Source organism: Panthera uncia, chromosome A2 (assembly GCF_023721935.1).
Source record: "Panthera uncia isolate 11264 chromosome A2, Puncia_PCG_1.0, whole genome shotgun sequence".
Classification (NCBI taxonomy): Eukaryota; Metazoa; Chordata; class Mammalia; order Carnivora; family Felidae; genus Panthera; species Panthera uncia.
This window is the reverse complement of record NC_064816.1, coordinates 145,309,000-145,328,428: the sequence shown is the minus strand read 5'-3', so window position 1 is coordinate 145,328,428 and position 19,429 is coordinate 145,309,000.

Here is a 19,429-nt window from a genome sequence, read left to right as displayed (position 1 = left end):
GAGCCTGACGCGGGGCTCGAACTCACGGACCGTGAGATCGTGACCCGCGTCAGGCTCTGGGCTGACGGCTCGGAGCCTGGAGCCTGTTTCCGATTCTGTGTCTCCCTCTCTCTGCCCCTCCCCCGTTCATGCTCTGTCTCTCTCTGTCTCAAAAATAAATAAAAAACGTTGAAAAAAAAAAAAAACAAAAAAACTGTTGAGAGCTGTAGATTAGCTGAGACTTGGGGAGTGAGGGATACAGTCTGAGCGAAGAAAGGCTTTGTGATGAGATTGCATAGGATATGTTTGGGGATTGCATCTCAGTTTGGAAGAGACCTGGGGTTTGTGCAGGGGGCTTGTGAGAGAGAAATCCTGAGGGTGCATTGGGCACTGCTTTTGTTGCAAGTGAACCTTGACGATTTCTATTTCGGGGGAGAGATATGATAGGATTGTGCTTTATAAATATACAGCCCTATATGGAGATGGTTAAGATGGGAGAGATGCTGGAGCTTCTTTTGGTTAATGGAAGAACCCAAAGGACCTAGAGTTTGGCCCCAGAGGGGCCATTGATGACTCCCTGAAATTGTCTGCAAAATATAGTCTGTGCATATGTATTTTATCAAAACAAAAAAGGTCCATGATACAATAAAAAGTCTGGCCAATAAACTAGAGAAATAGTCCAGCTAAAGGTTATTGGTTGATAAGGGGGTTGTGAATGGAAAGAAGGAGAAAGAATTCAGGAAGGATTTCTGAAACTTGAATCTTGGCAAGTTACTGGATGCAGTTAAAGGATAAAAGAAAAATAATTTCAGAACCTTCTTAGGTTTCGCCTAGATCCTCTACCAGACTGTAAGCTCTTTGAGAACAGGGAACGCATCTGCTTGTTAAATAACCCTTCTGGCCCCAGCTCTTAACCAAGCGCCCGGCACATAGTAGCTATCCTCTCGCAGTAACTATTTACCTGGATGAGAGTGAAATATAGTATGGCTATGGTTGTGAGCCAGATAACTGGAAATAAATGTATTGCACTTAAAAGAAAAGTGGATTCATGAAAAGGAACTAGTTTAAAAAGAAGATGGTTCTTATTTTTGGATTTGTTGAGTTTGAGGTTTTAGCAAGTTGTCCAGGTGGAGGTGTCCAGGAAATGGTTGGAAATTTGGGTGGGACTTAGGGGAAAGGCCAGAGGTAGAAATATAATTTGGAGTCCTCTTGATAGGGGAGAGACTGAGATAGATATACTGGGAAAAAGAGAGATGAGTGGTGTGGAACAAAGGAAAACAGTATATATTGTCAGTGTAGGACCTTTTCTAGGCAAGAATTATTCAAAATGGCATTCTCTATCGGGGTTTCATCAGGAAACCAGGGATTCCACACCCCCTGGAAAGGCAGGGAAAGGAAAAGTCAGGAGGATCTCTGCTGGCTTTCAGGAGACCTGGAAGTTGCAGGAGTCAGAAAAGCCTTCACCAAAGAGCTCTAGGCTGCTTGCAACACCAACTTGGTGATTCTCAGGAGGTCTCTGGGAAGCAGCTACCAAAAACCCACATTTGTCGATGGCCACCTACCTGTCCATAGCTGTCGCCTCTAGAAGCGAAGCCACTTCTCTCACCTTGCACATTTTACCTACGTGCCTCTTATCAGCAGGATCTAACCTGGGATCCTGATGGAAGGGATCAGAACTGTGATGCAGAGGAGAGGGGTGCAGGGTGTGGGGCTAATGATTAACTGTCAACACTCAAACTGGCTCCTATGGTTTTGCAGCATCTAGAATGGGTCATGTCACCTCCTGGTCAATACTTTCTAAAAGCTCCCCCACCTCCAGTATGTTCATAATGAAATTAAGTTTTGCTAGTGTGGCATCCAGGGCCCCCTCCCCTAACAGACAGAATGGTATTCTCTATTTCATGAGACTATGCACCTGTTCCTTGCATATCTGGAATGCACACACCATTCATATATATATACCTCATATATGCCTTATATATGCCTTCATCAATGAAGGGATGATTCTTTTTGTTTACACATACACAGGGCTAAGCATACTACCTGACCTTCAGTATGAGTAAATGAGGGAAGGAAGGAAGGAAATTTGGGAGGCTAGGGTGGTATTAAATTTTATTGGCAGGAGATCAGTAATAATCTTCAAGGGCCTGGCTTTAATCCAGTGGAGGTACTAAAAAAAATTTTATAAAAGCCAATTGCAATAGGTTGAAGAATGAAGTATGACTAGGAATTAAAGAATTGGAAATAATGTACTGCAAAGAAGTTTGATAAAGGGATACTGGCAACATAGCTTGAGAGGCACACACAGAGGAGGAGAGGCTCCTTCCCACCCCAAAGGAAGTCAGGTTGGGGTCATGAGCCCGTTAGAAGTCAGAGAAGACAAACTATTTGAAAAAGCGAATTTGAATAAGATGACAATTGAACAGAATCAAGAGCACAAGTGGAGGTTTACTCTTAGGAAGAGGCATGCTTTTCCTTCCAAGCTAGTAGCAAATAAGAGATAGGATTTTGAGGTAAAGACCAGAAATGTTAAGGGAATCCATTCTTAGGGATTATGGGTTATGCTCCGTAGTATGAGGAAGCCAGGCCCAGAATGGGGATTTGGAGCTTGAGAACGTACTAAGGCACAGCTACCATTTTGGTAAAAGTATAGATAAAAAGAATGGTAAACAAGTAGCAAGGGTCTAGGTGAGGTTGGCATATATCTGAAATGGACCCAATCGGAATGATTTGATGTTGCCCAGAAGGCTTATCAGTGTGGGAGTAAAAGAAAGGAAAGGAGGTGGTGCAGATCACCAGAAATAGACATGGCAGAAAATCTGGGGGACTTTGGGAGGGGTAAAGTTATCAAAGTGCTTACCATAAGGTTTGGGCCCATAGAAGGCCAACAGAAGAGGATGTTCTTAAACCACACCTCAGTCTCCCGGGAGACAGAGCCATGTGAAGGAACAGCTCACCAACTAAGAAGTTGGACCCCTCTGTGATCCCTAAACTTTCTTCCAAAATTCAGGATTTTATGATTCTTTTGGGATTACTGACAAAAGCCAGAATTCAAAATTAAGGGTAAAACTTAACAGAATGTACACAGAAGAAGTCTTTTATAAAATTCGCAATACCCAAATTCCATAGATGGAGTTTCTTCCAGGGACATCTGTATTTTCTTGTCAATAATACCCGTATCACTTTTTTAGAATTCTAAACACTTATTGAACACAGAGGTACTAGGCTGTGACATGTTTTAGTGATACATTTGAGAATAAAACAGACGTGGCTCTTTTCTTAGAGCTCGTATTTGAATGATAGAGATAACCATTAAGCAAACAGTCCAGCAGTGACTACACGGTCATATCAAAAATACAGAAGTACATGCTTATAACCTTAGGATAAGGAAAACATTTGTAAGAGAAACTCAAAATACAAGACCCAAGAGGCAAAATATTAATCAATTTACTAAACCTAAATTTTATAGACACTTTAAGACAAAACACCATAAACAAAACTAGATCAGCAACGGACTGGGAGAAAATACTTGCAAGCTATGCATTAAAAACCTTAAATAACCTCAAGAGTCCCAGGCTCTCGCTAAGAGGCCCCAGACAGGAAACAGCAGAAGTGTTACTGCCTACTTCCTCTGGGGAAGGACCACAGCACCCATGCCAGCCTATGTCTTCATCTCGGCATCAAGTCCATTGTATGCAGATGGCTGTGAGGCTCAAAGGAAATACAGAAAATGAGAGCGCTTTGAAACTGATGTGCACTACAAATGCACAGAATGACTGTTGTAATTGCTGCAAAATGCTCTCTTCTCATGAAACACCACTGTCAAGCTTTAGACTGGTGGCTGCCAGTATGGGCTTAAGCTTTTAGCTGTCTGGATTTCTTTAGTGTCAGGCAAGGAGTCCCTGGGCACCCCCCACAGGCCGCACTGTACTCTGGATGTCACTCCCCCTGGGAATGGCACCCACAGTGTCCCTTCAAGAAGACCTGTAGTTCAAGTGGCTTCTAGGTTTGAATTCTGCTACCAACGGCCCTGGGGGATGCGTTGGGTCTGATTACCTCAGATGATCAGGATGACAACTTTGAGTAATTACCCTTATTATGTTTGACGTGTAGAGAGCTAATCGTAACCAGATGTTGTGGTAACAACTGTTATCCCCGCTTTTCATTTCTGCAGAGGATGCTCCTATACGGTATGTGGCAGGGTTGGTAAAGTGTATTTTGGAATCCTGTATCTCAGAAGTCTTTTACAGACCACCTAATGTGTCCTTATGTATCATTTTAACACGGTACAGATGGATAAATATTTTGTTTATTCATTCCTTGAACAAACATTTATTGAATACCCACCGGTGAGATTACCAAGGATGAAAAGACATGTTCCCGACCACCAAGGAGATCACAGGCTCGAAAGGGGAGACTGACGTCAATATTTCTTAAAGCTTTATGATTGAAAAATAGAAGACATCACGAAAAGCACATAAATCCTAGATCTGCAAAGTGATGTGGTAACATGGTGGAGGGAAGGTTTAGTTCAGCTATGGAGGATCAGGGCCAACTTCACAGGGGAAGAAAAATGGAAGCTGGGCTTCAAAGGATGAGTGGAGTTTGCTAGGTGAAGGCCAGGGATTTGAGAGAGGGCACAGAGGATGGAGAGGACAGGGCAGGCCAAGCAGGGAGGTGGCAGGTGCAGGAGAGTGAGAAAGACGTGGAGGGGCTTACCAGGTAGTGGGGTGTGGTTGGGGTATTGTTGGAGGAGGAGCAGGAGGTAACCCGGGAAGGTAGGTTGTGGCCAGATTTCAAAAGGCCTTGACCCCCAAGTTGAGGACTGTAGGCTTTTCCTTGTAGTCAGCATGTCTTACAAATTTTTTTTAACTGATTACATTTTTTAAATTCAAGTTAGTTACTGTAAAGGGTTGTCATGCCTTCAGGAGTAGAACCCAGTGTTTCAACTCTTACATATGACACCCAGTGCTCATGCCAACAAATGTCCTCCTTAATGCCTGTCACCCACTTAGCTCATCCCCCAACCCAACACCCCTCCAGCAGCCCTCAGTTTGTTCTCTCTATTTAAGAGTCTTTTATGGTTTTGATTGTACTCGACAAATGAGTTGTGGGAGAAGAAAAACTAGAAATAGGGAAACCAGTTAAGAAGCTATTGAGAATAATCCAGACACAGAAGGACCAATACTATAAGATTCCAATTCTATGAGGTACTAAAAATAGTCAAATCCATAGAGAGAGAAAGAATAGTGAGGAGAAGAGCAAATTAGGAGTTTCTATTTAATGAGTACAGAGTTTCAGGTTTAGGGATTAAGGATGATGGAAAGGCTCTGAGTTGGTTTGGACAATGAACGTACTTAATGCCACTGAACTGTTCACTCAAAAAGGGGTAAAACAGTAAATTTCATGTTATGTGCATTTTTACCACAACAAAAAGCAAAGCTATTGCTGTCGTCCCAGTGAGAAAGTGCACACAAGTCTGAATTGAGATAATGAAGATCAGAGAAAAAGAGTAACTCTTTTTTTCTTTTTTTCCTTTTCAGTCAGAGTAACTTTAATTCAAGCAACGTTTCTGAGAGATAACTGGCAGGACTTATGTCTGAAGGAAGAGGTCAAGTAAGAGAAGGGGGCAGAAATGACAGAGGTCTTTGATGGAGATAACTGCGTGTATGTTTGTTCAGGAGGAAGAGAATGAGGACTTTGATTTTGGGGGGTGTACTGTGCGGTGAAAAAGTAGGTGTATGTACACGTACACACACACACACACACACACACACACACACACAAGTGGAGCTCAAGTAAGAGGACAGGGGTAGAGATAACAATTTAGGGATTGTCAGCGTGCAGGTAGTATGGAAATGAAATCATTTAGGGAAACGTCGGGGGTGGGGGAGCCATTAATGAAACCTTGGAGAACACCAGCTAGTAAGAGTGAGAGGAAATTGAGAAGAAAAGAGTGTCATGGTCAATTATGTCAAATGCTATGGGGGCCAGTTAGGATGAAGACAATGCAAATGGTAGAGTTGGAAATTAGGAGGTCAGAGGGAGCTTCTCCAGAGGGAAGGAAGTGATATCATCGTCGTGGGTGAAGAAGTGAATGGGAAGTGAGGAAATGGAGGTAGTTAGTGGGGGCGAATTTTTTTTTTGAATATGAGATTCTTCATCTCTTTTGCACCAGAAATTTTATTATTTATTATTATTGTATTTTATTTTAAAGAGAGAGAGAGGGCATGAGCCAGGGAGAGGGGCAGAGGGAGAGAGAGAGAGAGAGAGAGAGAGAGAGAGAGAATCTCAGCCTCCATGCTCAGCATGGAGCTGATGTGGGGCTCGATCCCACGACCCTGGGATCATGACCTGAGCTGAAATGGAGAATCAGACACTCAACCAACTGAGCCACCCAGGCACCCCCCAGAAGGTTTATTATTAATCTTCATTCTTTTAAAAAAAAATTTTTTTTTATGTTTATTCATTTTTGAAAGATAGAGACAGAGCACAAGCAGGGGAGGGGCGGAGAGGAAGGGGGACACAGAATCCGAAGCAAGCTCCAGGCTCTGAGCTGTCAGCACCAGAGCCCGACGCGGGGCTCAGACTCACGAACCGTGAGATCATGACCTGAGCCAAAGCTGGACGCTCAACCAACTGAGCCACCCAGGCGCCCCATTAATCCTCATTCTTCATCTGTTTATGTGCTTACTCTTCAATTCAAGTCCAATGTCACCTGTTTGCCACTGGTTGACACTGTCTTCAGTGAAACCTTCTAACTCTGTGACACCCTCAGCCTCTCTTCTCTGTCTTAAACTGAAGATAGAAAACACCAAAACCTCTTTTGTGATTACAAATGATACCGTGTAGATGGCTCCTATTTCGGTGGGAAACTGGCCTTGTAGAGTCTCTAGAGAATCTTTGTGTCTTCAGAGAATCTCTTCAACAACATAATGATTCACTCCTCTTTGTAGATTTTGTAGATGAGGATGATTTTCTTTTTTTTTTTTTTCAACGTTTTTTTTTTTTTTTAATTTATTTTTGGGACAGAGAGAGACAGAGCATGAACGGGGGAGGGGCAGAGAGAGAGGGAGACACAGAATCGGAAACAGGCTCCAGGCTCCGAGCCATCAGCCCAGAGCCCGACGCGGGGCTCGAACTCACGGACCGCGAGATCGTGACCTGGCTGAAGTCGGACGCTTAACCGACTGCGCCACCCAGGCGCCCCGAGGATGATTTTCTTGATTCTGAAACGTAAGGACTTAAACTTATGTATCCAGCGCTCATGACGCACATTGTTGACATGTGATAAGCTGGGTGTTAGAAAACCCGGATCCTACTTCTGTTTGTCTCTAGCCATCTGCGTGGTGCTGAATAAATCCTACTTCTGTTTGCCTCTAACCACCTGCGTGGTGCTGAATAAATTAGGTCATTTTGCTCCTCTGGATCACAGGTTGCTCATCTATAAAATGAGCGGTTTAGATGAAGCGATTTTGAAAATTCTTCCCTGTTCTGATACATTCCCACTCAGTTACCTTTGTGACTATGGCACCTATTTGCCAGGTGATTGGCCAGGGCCAGGGGGGCTGTGTACAACTGGGGAAGATGGAAAAACTACTGGTCTTTATTGGGACTTGGTTTTTATGACTCACTGTCACCAGGTATCACTTAGTCCCCTTCCCTGTTGGGCTCCAAGACCTCATGACTTAACATGGTTTCTGGCTTCCCTGGCCCAATCTACTAAGCCCTTCTCCCAAGCTGGCTTCTTAGGGCCATGGACCTGGTTGATGGTTTTCTTTTAGGCCAAGAGCTCATCTGCAAACTCTGGGGCAGAGGAGGTGGGAAGAGGACATGGGGCCAAAAAGCTCTAATGAAGTGAGTTGAGATTCTCCCATTGCCCCAGTATGGACCGTGTTCCTTCCCGTGTGATCCGTGCGCCCACATTCAAGTCACACATGAGGCCAGACTGGCTGAGGTGCTGGTGGATTCCTGGTACAAGCACCTAAAAATAGTGGATATGGGGCTGAACTTATCCATAAGTTAATGAAGAAACCTGCCAGCGATGACGAGGAAGCTGGCACATTTCCCGTTCAGATCAACAGTTCTGGATGAGCCAGCACATGTTTGTTGGTGGGGCTGAGCTCAGTCTCGGGCTGCCAGTAAAGCTCCCTGGAGCAGGCTTCTTGTCAGACATTCAGAAAAATTCACTTGGCGCTGGTGCATGTGCTCTCAGATGAGATGACTCTTCCATGGAGGACTGTGGGGGATTTCCACGTAGGTGCCCGGTATCATGCCCGGTTTATGCCAGGCCTTCTGGTTTTGATTTAGCCAAAGTTGCCTGAGGTTTCCTTTCGCATCTGGTCTTTGCTGGTGTATGCTGGTCGTTGTTAGGTTTTACATCAACAGAGGGAAGGGCGGTAGCCTTCTCGGTGCACTGATAGTAGGAAAAAGGCAAAATGTGGGGCAAGGGGCTAGCAAAAATGTGGGGGCAAGAAACTGGTTCTGAATGCCGGAAAGAACAACCCTCCAGTACTGCAGGGAACATATTTCTAGGGAGAAAACCCTGAGTGATTCCGTTCACGGAGCATCCCAAATGATTTCAGTAAAGTCACTCGATAGTCCCCGCTGTCCCCGAGTTGGAATACAGATCTGTTTCATCGTCTGTTGGTGAGGTCTGCAGTGGAGTGAAGCGACCTCCTTATGTCTATGCCAAGAAACTGTGGGGGAAGAAAGTGTGTTGTCAAGTGTAACATCAACTAACCTGCCATCCACTGGGACCATGACACGGTTTCATCCCGCAGAACCATCCTTTGAATTGTAACCGCTTCCATGGGGACACAGAGTGGGGGGTCCAATGGAGAGAGCAGGCCTTTAACCTGAGCTTCCATGGGGACACAGAGTGGGGGGTCCAATGGAGAGAGAAGGCCTTTAACCTGAGCCCTTGGCCCCTCCATGCCTCCAGTTCTTCCATTTCACAGCCTCCCTCCTTCAGGAAGCCCTCCCTGGCTGCAAGAGACCCAAGCATTTATAAATGCAACTCTCTCCTAGGACATCTGGCTTTGTCTCCTCTGGGACTCATTTTTGTCAGATTCCAGTCACCTCTTTTATTCTCTAATGTGTTAAATGGCCTAACTGGGATCCCGGAGCGGTCACTCGTCTGGGAACACGTTTTAAGCTAATTATTGGAGGCTTAGTGACAGTTCTCAGAGCCAGGCTCATCACCTTTCAGTGTTCAGAAGCAGGGGCTCTGTTGCATTAAAACCACTGACTTTTTGGGGCACCTAGGTGGCTCAGTCGGTTAAGCAGCCCACTTCAGCTCAGGTTATGATCTCCCAGTTTGTGAGTTTGAGCCCCACGTCGGGCTCTGTGCTGACAGCTCAGAACCTAGAGCCTGCTTCAGATTCTGTGTCTCCCCCTCTCTCTGCCCCTCCCCTGCTCACACTCTCTCTCTCTTTCTCTCAAAAACAAAAAATAAATAAATAATAAACACTTAAAAACCTGACTTTTTAAAAAAATTATTTATTCAAGTTCAAGTAACTTAACATACAGTGTAGTAGTGTTGATTTCAGGAATAGAACCCACTGATTCATCACTTACATATAACACCCAGTGTTCAGCCCAACAAGTGCCCTCTTTAATATCCATCATCCATTTAGCCCTTTCCCACCTCCCCTTCAGCAACTCTCCATTTGTTCTCTGTGCTTAAGAGTCTCTTGTGGTTTGCCTCCCTCACTGTTTTTACCTTATTTTTCCTCCCCTCCCCCTATGTTCATTTGTTGAGTTTCTCAAATCCCACACAGGAGTGACATCATAGGATCTTTGTCTTTCTCTGACTTATTTCACTTAGTGTAATACACTCTAGTTCCATCCATGTTGTTGCAAATGGCAAGATTTGATTCTTTTTTTTAATGTTTATTTTTATTTTTGAAGGAGAGAGAGACAGAGGGAGAGCAGGGGAAGGGCAGAGAGGCGGGGGGAGACACAGAATCCGAAGCAGGCTCCAGGCTCTGAACTGTCCACATAGAGCCCGATGTGGGGCTCAAATTCACAAACCGGGAGATCATGACCTGAGCTGAAGTCAGACGCTAACTGACTGAGCCATCAGGCGCCCCAAGATTTCATTCTTTTTGATCGCTGAGTAGTATTCTATTATGTGTGTGTGTGTGTGTGTGTGTGTGTGTGTATGTGTGTACCACATCTTCTTTATCCATTCATCAGTCGATGGACATTTGGGCTCTTTCCATAATTTGGCTATTGTTTATAGCACTGCTATAAACATTGGGGAGCATGTGCCCCTTCTAATCAGCATTTTTGTATCCTTTGGATAAATACCTACTAGTGCCATTGCTGGGTTGTAGGGTAGTTCTAATTTTAATTTTTTTGAGGAACCTCCATTCCAGCTTGCATTCCCACCAACAGTGCTAAAGGGGTCCCCTTTCTCTGCATCCTCGCCAACATCTGTTGTTACCTGAGTTGTTAATTGTAGCCATTCTGAAAGGTGTGCGGGGGTACATCGTTGTGGTTTTGGTTTGTATTTCGCTGGTGATGAGTGATAATGAGCATCTTCTCATGTGTCTGTTAGCCATCTGGATGTCCTCTTTGGAAAAGTGTTTATTCACGTCTTCTGCCTATTTCTTCGCTGGATTATTTGTTTTGGGGGTGTTGACTTTGATAAGTTCTTATAGATTTTGGATACTAGCCCTTTATCTGATATGCCATTTGCAAATGGCTTCTCCCGTCAGTTGCCTTTTAGTTTTGTTGATTGTTTCCTTCACCGTGCAAAAGCTTTTTATCTTGATGAGGTCCCAAAAGTTCAGGTTTGCTTTTATTTCCCTTGCCTCCGAAGACGTGTCTAGGAAGAAGTTGCTGTGGCCGAGGTCAAAAAGGTTGCTGCCTGTTTTCTCCTGTAAGGTTTTGATGGTTTCCTGTCTCATATTTAGGTCTTTCATCCATTTTGATTTTATTTTTGTGGATGGTGTTAAGTAAGTGGTCCAGTTTCTTTCTTCTGCATGTAAAACAACTGACTTTGGGCCAGGGGACAATGGGGTCAGGACTTCAGTGGGGGAGGGATAATTCGTGAAGGACAGTGGTTGTGCCCTTTGAGATAGGAGTGCAGATGAGACCCAAGCTACAGCTCAGTCAGGAGGCTTTTATGACAGAGGGCTGTCCCGCCTGTGTCCTGTCCTAGCCCCATACTTCCGCCTGTGACTTGATCATTTCAGACTAAGACAATTACTTCTAATTCCCAAGCCTCCTAACCCTACGTTTCCACTTATACAGTGTATGATTTGAACATAAACTGTTGGGGGGGGGGCCTGGGTGGCTCAGTCGCTTAAGTGACTCTTGATTTGGGTTCAGGTCATGATCTCACTGGTACATGAGATGGAGACCTGTGTCAGACTCTGTGCTGACAGCTCGGAGCCTGCTTGGGATTCTCTCTCTCCCTCTCTCTCTCTCTGCCCCTCCTGCATGTGCCCTCTCTCTCTCGCTATCTCTCTTTCAAAAGTAAACAAACATTTATAAATAAATACATAAATAAATAAAACTAAAATTTAACATGACCACAAGCAAACACCTAAAGCTGAACCTACTATTATGCCTTTTGATGTCTACCTGGTCTGCTCCAGGATTTCATGTTTGTTCTTCTGCCCCCACCACGATTCTCCAGACAGACACCCACAGCACCCACAAGAGACCCTCTGGTCAGCGAGGCTGTCCCAGCAGTAAGGCACTTTTACCAGACTGTCTTAGAAGACATGTGCTTGGCCTGATGGCCCGAGGCTCTCAGAACCCATCTTCGGAGTTGTGAGCATACCCCCAAATTCTTTAAAGTGTGGGTCCAGTGAGTGGAGTTGTAGGACATCAGACACAAGGCAAATAAAGATCCAGCCCCTTTCACTTTCATGCTTCTGTGAAGAAAACAAAACCAATACCGTATCAGGAGGAGGGCGTGGAAACTTATGCAGGTGTGTGCAAGTTTCCCACAGAGAAACTTCTGGGAGATACTGGATCTCCTGAACCTGTGAGTTCAGTGTGGGGAGATTCTGTTCAGGTAACTTCTAGTTACCCTGACCAGCACGCCTCCCTCCTACTCCCTTCTCCTGTTTGTAGTTTTCAGAGCTGTTTACACAATCTCTTGATATCTCTCCTGTCCATAAGCCCAAGTTACTAAGCCTGATCCATGCTGCTGCTTTGATATTGGCGACTGTGTTCCCCAGCCCTCTGTGTACCTTGATCCAATCCAGAGCAGATCTAAGGGAGGATGGGAGACATCAGTGAGGACTGACCCTTGTGACTGTCCCGTTGGATGCACAGACCAAAAGCCAAGTGATGACGAAACAGGTGACTGAAGTCACATTACCCAACTAAGCTCCAAGCTATTTTACACCCACTCTCCTCTGAGATCTCTGGCACTCTCTCTCCCTCCTTCCTCAGCTCTGATGTTGGTTGACTGTTTGTTTTAAATCATGCTGCAAAGCCTACTCAGAAAGAATGGCAAGGGAAGGTTTTATTTAACACTCTCACTTCTTCTCCCAGAAGTCTTCCTTTGCCCTTTTCCATGGACCCTTTTTATGGAAGAAGAGACTCCTCAGGTTATTACAACAAGGATGATGACAGAGGTAAGACCACAAGGGAGCTGCTTTGACGAGCAGTGTGCTCCTGAGAAGTTCTCCATCTAGCATTGTATTAACTGTGTCTTTTGTATTCTTTGTGCTCTGGCATTTGGGGCTCACTAACCAAGGAAAGACTGCCCCTCCCAGGGCTAGCTAGTTCTTTGAGAATGCCAACAACTCCCTTGTGAGTGTGCCTTTCATATGCAAACCAACCAATCCAGAGCCTAAACCCTCAACCACCAACTTCACTGCCTTCATCCGGCCAAACCACTATCCCCCCTTCCCTACTCTCCTAGGGTGGGATAACAGACAACTAGAGACAGCACCTCAGCCCCAGAGATCTCCAGTCAATGCTACACTTGTTCAGCTACTCATTCTCCCTCACAGTGTGCCATTCCCCCCTCTTGAGACCTGTGAGTAAAAGACTATCTTTTCAATGGCAATCATCTCCTGATCTATTGGCCCCACCATATCTGAATGAAAGCAAAATCCCAGGTACCTTCTAAAACCGGCACAGAGGCCAAAGACCTTGGTTAAGCTCTGCCCCTCTCTGAGGGGCTGTGTCAACTCTCTGAAATGGAGATGAGGTCTCTTAAGTTTTAGAAAAACCCAGCCGTGTGCCTCCCCTTGTGGCAATGACAGAAGCATCTCTTGCCTTGAGGGTCCACCCAGCAAGTGGTCAGCTCCCTCTTGTCAATCCTGGGCCCAGGCAGAGGAGACCAGAACCTGGTCTTTCAGATAATCCTTGTTGTTTTGTAGCCTGGACCTCGGGCGGCAAGAGGGGAGGCATTGAAATGTACCTCTTTCTGGATGAAGACCTGGCCCAAGTTCAGAGTCACGAGTTAAAGACTGAGACATACTGAATAGGCATGGATAATTTGATTAAATCCAACTGCTGTTTATGGAGGACCTACTGTGTGTGCCAGACTCCGTGTGATGGGGAGTTCTGAGCAGCAGGGCTCCAAGGAGCCAAGTCATGAAGGACACCATAGGCCATGCTGAGGATTCGTTTTACTCTATCCTCAGGGCACAGGTGAGTCATAAAGCGGTTTAAAAAGGACAATGACACGACTAGATTTATGTTTTAACAGTTTATCCAGGTGCTGTGCATGAAATCGTAGGGACGCTGACGGTAGAATTGAAAGAGAAACGAAGAAGTTGGCTTAGATGAAGTTAATATATTTGCTACCGTTAGAGAGCATTGGACACACGAGAGACATATTTAGGAGGTGAATATGGCAGAACTCGGGAAGAATTGCATATGGTGGACCAAGCTCTGGTTTGGGTGTTTGGTGGACATTGGTGTCATTCACTGAGATGAGGAACGTGGACCAAGCAGTTCCCCTCCTTCTCTGGGCCTTTGTTTTTTCCTATGGTTCTTCCCAGCTTTCATAATCTAGAGTTCTTCCCAGGAAGAAAATTTCTCTGCAATGAGATGGAGGCGAAAAAAGGGAGAAGGGATGTTTACCCTAATGGGCCCTGAAGTCAGCCTTTGAACATTTTGCCAGGCTGGGATTCAGCAGAGGACAGAGGACATGGAGGTCTTGGCCAGAAACTACCCATGATGGCCACCTTGTGTGCTCCTCAGGAGAAGCATCTTAAGATGCTGCCCAAGCTCCACTGCTACTCGGCCTCCTTGGAAGTGATCGAAGGGAAGATGAATACTGTGTGCAAAAAGTATTTAGGTCAAACTCCTATTACAAGGAATTGAGCAAAGAGAAGGGCAGAGTCTGAAACCACTGTTCTCTTCTTATAAAGCCAATCACACGAGAATTCCACACATGCCAAATTGTCTTAATCTATTTGGGCTGTTATAGGCTGAGGGGCTTTAACAACAAATGTTCATTTTTCCAGGTTCTGGGAGCTGAAAAACCCAAGATCAAGGTGCTGGCAGATTCAGTGTCTGGTGAGAATCTACTTCCTGGTTTGTAGATGGCCATCTTCTCTCTGTGTCCTCACATGGCTGAAGGGTCAAGAGCGATTCCCGTGGTTTTATAAGGGCACCATATATAAGGGCTCCACACTTAGGGCCTAATCACCTCCCAAAGTCCCCTTCTCCAAATACCATGCCATCGGGCATTAGGATTTAACATGAATTTGGGGGAGACCAGTCTATAGCACAGATCTTAGAAGTCTGGTCCTGGGCTCCCACACCTCCCAGCTGCAACTGCTTCATGAAGAGGACCTGGTGCTCACAGTAGAGTGGGGAGGACGTGCAGGAGCTGGGAGGGTTCTCAGAGCTGGGCCCACACCTGCTCCACCTCAGTGAGGCCCTGGATAGCAGAGGAGCTTCGAAGGAGCCCAGGGCCGGACGCACCTGTGTGAGTGGGATGGTGCAGTGATGGGCCAACCGTGGGCACCCTCCTTGATGACTGAGCCCTGATTTGGACATCTAACGGAGGTGGTGTGTGGGAAGAACAGACACTGACTCTGCTTTGTCCGTGGCCCAACAACCATAGCTGCTGCCCCTGGAGACATTTTCTGGTGATGCAGAGGCTCAGCCCTCCTTCCTCCTTAAGATGTTCATAGCAAGTATGAATTTCCATCCAAAAATGCAGGTGGGCAAAAAGCAAAAATGATCATTTTTATTGCGAACCCCCATTCTGCTGGACTGGTGGACATTCAGCCTTCCAGTTGGGGCTCTCCCCCTTTTCTGGAGTTTGTGGCTAAATTTGGGAGAACTTGGGTGGTGCAAAGGCTTAGGGAAGGCCCCAGCTGGCCCTGAGACACCTGTGCTCCCAGGTGTCCCCTGAGGTGTCTGCTGTACATCTATCCCATGTTCGCCAATTCATGTGTGTCCCACTGAGAAGGCCTTGTCTCTCCGACCCATGGGCTGGCTTGACCACGTCCGAATCTCTGCTTCAGTGTCCCGGTGGTGCCACCTGTGACCCTGCTACTTGGACCTGTCAGACCAATGGTCCTTCTCTGAGGTCTCACTGGGGCACAGCCACCTCTTGAAGACACCCCCCCCCCCGCCACCAATGCTCTTGCTTTTCCATTTCTCCTCACCGGTGACTTCCTCAGCTACCTGCACGGTGAAATCCCTCCCTCCGTAAATGGTGATTTTTTTTTAATTTTTTTTTGCCAGGGAAACTTAGCACTATTATTATTTCCAAAACATTATTCTTCCACAGTATCTTCCTAATAAGTTCCTGTGTCCCCACAAAGAAGGGAGACACTGGGCTCTACCCCCACACAAACTGTGCCTAGCTCTGTGGGTGAATCATTCCCCGGGGTCATCAGAGAGAACTAGCCAAGATTGGACAGTGGGCAAAGATCTCTCCTCCCTCCTCCTGGTGCTGTACTCTTCCCTGATTGGAGCACCGAGTCCTCCCCAGCTAGGGGCCCAGCAGAACTTTTCTTGAATTTGGATTAGCTTCTGAGTGTCTCCCTCAAATGGGGACGCTTTCCCTGTAGACTCTGCCTTAAAAGCAGCAGTAAATGCACACTGCCTCCTGCCCTCGATCTCCAGCCACATCTGCTTCTTCCTCAGTTATCATCCCATCCCTGGGCCTCAGCTGCCTGATGTGGCAGGGGTGTGGGGTCAGCTGGGTCTAGAATCTTGTGGGACCCTCATGGCTCCTGCCTCTGCTCCCCTGGTCTCCCAAGACCTTTCCAAGCACACCTCACTTTTGCACTTTGAGCTGAAAGTTCTGGGTTTATGGGTCAAGACTCCCATGAAATGTCAACAAATCCTAGAAGACAGCCCAAGAGGACACTTACAGGTCCTAAACTCTAGAGAGTGGTCTTAGCACTATGCCTTGTTCACTCTAGCTTTGCTGTGGGTTCAGAATCTTCCCCTGAATTCCGTTTCTGCATTAAGTTTCCCTGACTGTGGACACTCGGGACCCTCAGTTTTACCTGCCTCAGGTAGAGAGGCTCCTGCCTGATGTCTCCTGACATCTGCTAAGTGCCAGCCAGGGCTGCTGGTTCTTATAAAAACCTTCTGCCCTAGAGGCAGACCCCTGGCAGGTGCTTTTGGAACTGCTCATTCCCTCTCTGAGAAGAGGATCAGTTCTTTTTTTTTTTTTTTAAGTTTTTTTATTTTGAGAGAGAGAGCAGGAGAGGGGGGAGAGAGAGGGGGGCGGGGAGAGAGAATCCCAAGCAGGCTCCATGCTGTCAGCACAGAGCCCGGTGCAGGACTCCAGCTCACGAACTGTGAGATCATGACCCGAGCTGAAACCAAGAGTCGGATGCTTAACCGACTGAGCCACCCAGGCACCCCAAGAGGATCAGTTCTTTGAGAAATTTCAAGGCTGGCATAGGAGGCTTGAAATCCACCCTGCATGCCCCTCTTTTTCAAGTATCCTCTTGTGATTTAGAGATTAATCTGGACTCTAAAGTCCATACCACCTGGTTTCTTTGTCCTGCGGGTAGCCCTGGATCTGCCCAAGCCATTTACTATTCCGTGGGCTGTCCCCCATGCAGCCTGGAGAGACACCCTGAACCCACCCCTCCAGGAGGCTGCAGGTCTTCAGGATGCTGCCCAGCTCCCCACAGCCTCGGCATGACTCTCCCTCTTGGAACTGATCAGTCCCTTCTGCCTGAGGAGTCTTGGCAAACTGGGTGAGTCCCCATACTGGAGGGTAAGCCTCTCAGTCTGAAAAACCAGGGCTGCAGGAAATTAACAATATTCTAAAACTCGATCCGTTCAGGGTTCCTGCCTGCTTCCTTAGAAATGTATCTTCTAGGGGCACCTGGGTGGCTCAGTAGGCTGAGCATCTGACCTTAGCTCAGGTCATGATGTCACAGTTTGTGAGTTCGAGCCCCACATCGGGCTCTCTGCTGTCAGTCAGCACAGATCCTGCCTCAGATCCTCTGTCCCGTTCTCTCTCTGCCCCTCCCCTGCTTGATCTGTCTCTCCCAAAAATAAATAAATACTAAAAAATAAAAAAGAAACGTGTCCTCTGGAATAGGTGGAGGGTGGGGAGAGGAAAACAATGGCACAGAAAACGCACATCAGTTATGCAAAAACAGTGTCTGCTAAACTGAACTCCTGTTTTTTTTTTTTTTTTATTTTTTTCAACGTTTTTTATTTATTTTTGGGACAGAGACAGAGCATGAACGGGGGAGGGGCAGAGAGAGAGGGAGACACAGAGAACTCCTGTTTTTTTTTTTTAATTTTTTTATCAACGTTTTTTATTTATTTTTGGGACAGAGAGAGACAGAGCATGAACGGGGGAGGGGCAGAGAGAGAGGGAGACATAGAATCGGAAACAGGCTCCAGGCTCCGAGCCATCAGCCCAGAGCCTGACGCGGGGCTCGAACTCACGGACCGCGAGATCGTGACCTGGCTGAAGTCAGACGCTTAACCGACTGCGCCACCCAGGTGCCCCCTGAACTCCTGTTTTTTTGGGGAAGGGGAGGTGGGCAGTAGATAATCACCTTCTAGGTTTGTGCTTAGTACAGGAGATAGAGACGGAAAGCTCTATCTAGAGTGGCTGGGGAAGCGTACGAAGCGGGCACACTCTCCTGTCATACTTACCACGTGGCTGGTTCACTCACTGCTATAGAATTTGCGTGGGAATTTGCGTGGGAACTCGCATGGGAAAACTCACTGGGCTCCTCCACACAGGATGCTCCCTATCATGGTAACTGTGGGGAGTAGCCACCTCCTTCCTGTGTCTTCCTCCTGCCTTTCTTCCCTCTCCTTCGGAAAGACTGTCCTTTCCCCGTTCTGTGTACCTGTTGTAGGACCCTATTCAACCCCGATCCCGGTGGGCTGCCTGCAGGGGTGGGGACAGGCTGGGCCGATCAGATCTTGTCCCCGTGGAATTTGACTTGTGAGTGATGGTTCCAGGAACAGAGGGTGGGTGGAGCTGGGTCACCTGATAGTACTACCCTGAAAGAGAAAGTCCCGGGATTCCTGTCCCTGAATTCACTATTGCCGTCTTTCCTAGTGCCTGCTTGTTCGACTCTTCATTCACTGAGCTACCTACTAGGGTTTTTCAAATAAATGCCCATTTCTGGCTTCAGTTGGTCAGAGTCAGTTTCTGTTGCTTGCGACTAAGCATGCTAACTCCTAGCTTCTGGTTTACACCAATCAGGCATCCTGTGATTTCCCCGATCTTCGAATGGCCAGACAGTAACAGGGTGACTCGTGGGTTGCCAAGAAGGACTCTGGAATACTGTCCTCTGATGACTGGCGGTCAGGTCCAGGTGAAAGGTCAGATGGGGCACTCCAACAGACAGCTTCAAGGTGATGGAGTCTGTAAGTCTAGGACCTCTCATGGCAGAGGTGTCTCTGCCTGAAAATCCACCTGACATCCTCTGGACCCTCTAGTCCAGCCTTCTCTCCCAGCCTCAGTGGCCCAGCATGGGGAAGAAGAGTGCACTAGAAGGAAGAGCTGAGATTTCAAAGACACCAAAGCTGGTTGCAGGACCCCCTCCCGCTGAGAAGGGATTGTTTAGAGCAGCAGTTAAACTTGGGCAATCCATTGTCAAATTCTGGAATCTACCCTATCATCTTAGAGTAGTGGTTTTCTTTTCCTTTTCAAATATTTATTTATTTGTTTGTTTGTTTGTTTATTTATTTAGAGAGACAGAGAGTGCACAATTAGGAGAGGGGCAGAGAGAGAGGGAGAGATTGAATCCTAAGCAGGCTCCTTGCTGACAGCATGGAATCTGACATGGGGCTCGAACTCACAAACCATGAAATCATGACCTGAGCTGAAACCAAGAATTGGACGCTTAACCAACTAAGCCCCCCAGGTGCCCCTAGAGTAGTGGTTTTCAAACCTGCTCTCCATAAGCTGGTTTGGATCTCGGCCCCAGGGCAGTTCCATTCCATGAACGTGTCCAGTCCTGGTTTCCGGGACCCCACTGCATAGTCTCCCCTCAGCCCTGCTTGTCCA